Source organism: Echiichthys vipera, assembly GCF_963691815.1.
Source record: "Echiichthys vipera genome assembly, chromosome: 7".
Lineage (NCBI taxonomy): Eukaryota > Metazoa > Chordata > Actinopteri > Perciformes > Trachinidae > Echiichthys > Echiichthys vipera.
Window position 1 is genome coordinate 32,494,543 of NC_139832.1, and position 3,737 is coordinate 32,498,279.

Genomic DNA, 3,737 nt, shown 5'->3' on the forward strand with positions numbered 1-3,737 from the left:
CTGGTCTTCGCAGCTTTCCTGGGTCGAGTACTCCCACAACTCCCTAACCAGCACCGCTATAGGTATGTCCCCCTTCGAGGCGTCTTTGGGTTACTTACCTCCTCTGTTCCCGACCCAGGAAGCAGAGATAGCTGTGCCATCCGTCCAGCACCATCTCCGCAGAGTGCGTCGGATTTAGAGGGAGACCGGCGGGGCGCTACTCTGTAAGGCAGAGTAGAATCGGAGGATGGCGGATCGTTATCGCATCCCCGCACCCAAGTACCGACCTGGACAAAAGGTTTGGTTGAACTCTCGAGACATTCCCCTGAGTATCTCTTCTAAAAAGCTGGCTCCCTGGTTCATTGGTCCTTTCGAGGTCGAGGCCATCGTGAACCCCAGTTCTGTTCGTCTCAAGCTCCCTGCATCCCTCAAGATCCACCCGACATTCCATGTTTCTCAAATCAAGCCCGTCACCACCAGCACGTTGTGCCCGCCTGCCGTCGCCCTACCACCCCCCCCGTACCGTTGACGGGGGTTTCAGTACCTCGTGGACTGGGAGGGCTATGGACCTGAAGAGAGGAGTTGGATCTCGAGATCTCTTATCCTGGACCCGTCCCTTATCCGGGACTTCTACCGGGCTCACCCCGAAAGTCCCGGTAGAGCGCCTGGAGGCGCTCGTTGGGGGGTGGGGGGGGTGGGGGGGGTACTGTCAAGATCTGGTTCTGTCAGTGCCCTCCTCTCCTTTGTCTTGTGTGTGTTTGTCTCCCTCTGTCTGCGTTTCCCTGCATGTGCTTCTCCCTGTCTGTCAGTAGGTCCGGCAGGCGTGCCTCCAAAGCTGCAGCCTGTTAGCTAATTACACCAACACCTTAAAAGCCTGAAGCTGGCAGGTATGCAGCGCCGGACCGTCGTCGACCCAACCTTGGTAAAACTATTCCCCCCGGACTGGCATCCCCTTTCTCGTAGTGATTTGTTGTAAGCATACTAATCGTGTTTTGTGTTCTGTTTTCTCTCCGTAGTTTCTTGTGTTCCCGTTTTCCCGTCCGTCTCCCGGTCTCCCGACGTCTTCCCGTACATGTATTTCCGTGTTTGTTTAGTTATTCTGTTGTTTGATTATCTGTAGTTTGTTTCCGTTTGTATTATTAAACGTTTAATTTGTAACTTTCTTTTTGTCCGTGTCTGCATTGAGTCCACCTTTGTGTTATCCCTGTACCGTTCATGACAGAAACCATTCAGGACAGAATTCCGGGACTTTTTGCGGCAGGATGGATCAAAACATGATGCTTTTTGTGTGTTATTTATTAAGGCATTGGCTGTGAAGATGGATATAGAGTTGTTTCTTTGTTAGAAGCTGCAGTTTCTTCCTCTTGAAGTCTGTGGGCTTCTTGTACAGTTCCATGACAATGGGGCCCAAGACAAAACATTTAGTGCCGGTGAACCTCTTTTTAGGTTTGTAGTGCTTGAATTCAAAGAAGATAGCTGCTCCTTCTGGTAACTTCTCCACATGTCTCTGGATCTCCACGTCCACACTGAAGTGAATGTAGGTGTCTTCCTTCGTGGAGGCCACAAGGGTGTCCTGCACTGGGTTCAAATCTACACCTTTCAAATCTCTAACACCAATAGTCATGTATGGATTGATGCACTGCCCGGCATCCTTCAACCCAGTTTTTTCAATCTTTAGTGTAAGCACCTACTCCTGCCGCATGCTCCTCCTCCTCCAGTTCCAGGTTCTCCTCTTCAGCTGCACGTCAAAGGTAAATTCTTTGTTGTAGGTCAGAATAGTTTGAATGATGATTCAAAGACGGAGGACTTGAAGTCCTCCATTGACTGTGTGCACTGCAAACTGGCACTTCTCATCTCCAGACATGTTGCAGTCTTCCCTAAAGTTTTCTGTTATAGAAATTTGCAATATTCATAAGCCTTGCTTTCTTGTAATTGTGAACCTGTTGTTCTAAACTTGTTTTGCTGAATCATTACTCTCCTTTGCTCTTTAAACATGTTTGCCTCAATTGAACTGAGAAAACCCAAATGGACCGGCTAAGTTTCACAGGGGCTCAGACAGCCTAGAACAAAGCTTGCCCCTGCGCAAACAACTGGACAGTGCCTGTGCGTCATTCCACATCTACAGCACATGGAAGCTGTGTATTAAAAGGCCTGCTAAACTTTAAGAAATTGTCAGACTCTGAAACCAAACTTGTGGATGACTCGGACCCTACTCCGCTGAATAGTATTGCATGACTCTGTCTGTTTGATTGTCAGCCTTTTTGTTGGCCTGTGTAATTGTTGACTAAACCTGTTCCTTATTAAATCATTTCAATACTCAGTCGAATTATACATTTATTTCTCAACAGGGAATGAAATTTCCACCACATTTTCTTCTGCTCCTCTGTGAAGTCTGATGAATTTGTTGACTTGACCTCTTTTTGAAGTTGTCTCGCTAAACTCCCCTTGCCGACCTCATCGGTGGACGGGCCCTAAAAATGTACAATTGCTTCAGAAATGTTTCTGATTGGAAGGCTTTTCTCATTTTCATTTCAAAGTCCTGAAGCCTTTTGGTGGCCTCTGCGCTCAGATTTTTCTAAAGGCAGATTTGAAAGAGGTCCAACTCACTGTTAAAAGGAAGAAAATAGTTGAATAGTATATTCAATTACTATACACAATTATATATGTAAACATCTATTATCAAACCTCTCTCTTATTTATCTTACCATGGTTCATATTGTGGACCCTGTTTGTACAGCTCAGTGGCTTTCTGTAGTGATATGGAGTGCACCTCCGCCAGGCTGTAGATAACTGTCTGTAGCAGAATGAAATAACTCAATAAGGGTAAGGCAATATACTAGTTTCTACCAATCTGGATCTGAATGATGAACACTGACATTTTACCTCAGGAAAAAGCATGTCAAAGGCAAAGGCAACATAATCTATAGGTTGTCTCGCTCCTGGTGTGTCTCCATTTGATTTTTTCCTTCCCACAGCGAAAGGAGATAGCTGGTGGTGATGGCCTGCAAATAAACATCACTTTAAAATTACATGGCATTGATCATCTTCTGATAAATGCTTTAAGATGGACATCCAATGAATGCCATAACTGCTAATGAATTTAGAGCCATATAGATACCTCAAGGTGTTGTCTTAGTTTAGTCTTCCCTGTTATGAAGCCAATCAGTACTCAACACTGCTGTTTCCGCTTCTCCTGTGCCTCTTCTACCATTTCCTGTAATTTCATAGAGCAAATATTAAAATTATACTAAGCGCAGTTAATTCCACATACTTAGATGGCTTTTTACTGACCTCTAGTCTTTCCATGCTCCCTTAGATCCATTGTCCTAAAAGTAAACATTTTAAAATTGAGTTATGTTTAGTAAATGCTTGATATAAATTAGGGAGACTAGATAGCATGCTTGATACTAATAACTAAATCACATACTAACCAACTCAGCCAGGTTGATTGTGCATGGCCTCTTTAAGTCACCGTGCTCCCTGATGACGTGATCATCCTGTGTTGGCTCCTGTTGGCCACATTTATAATATAATGAACTTTTAGTAAAGTCATGATAATTTACATTACTACCACTGTTGAAAATTGTAAAAAAACACATAAGATTCTTAAACAAATAATGTCCCAAACCTTTCCATTTTTGTCCTCCCCTTGGCTTGTCACCTCCTCCTGGACATTAAAAACAGCTGTGTCCTTTTGAGGAAAGTATATATTTTTTTAACATGTCAAACTGTTAGAAATTAATCTGTTATAGTTATTA

The 3,737-nt window shown here is 44.1% G+C and overlaps 1 pseudogene across 1 annotated transcript; it reads right to left on the reverse strand.

The window, feature by feature from the left end:
• Positions 1–1,270: 1,270 nt before the first annotated feature.
• LOC310949492 (axin interactor, dorsalization-associated protein-like) lies at positions 1,271–3,301 on the reverse strand (annotated as a pseudogene). Its single transcript has 4 exons — positions 3,271–3,301; positions 2,863–2,981; positions 2,347–2,450; positions 1,271–1,861 (listed from the first exon to the last, which is right to left on the reverse strand). The product of its transcript is annotated as an axin interactor, dorsalization-associated protein-like (transcript).
• Between the last annotated feature and the right edge of the window lie 436 nt (positions 3,302–3,737).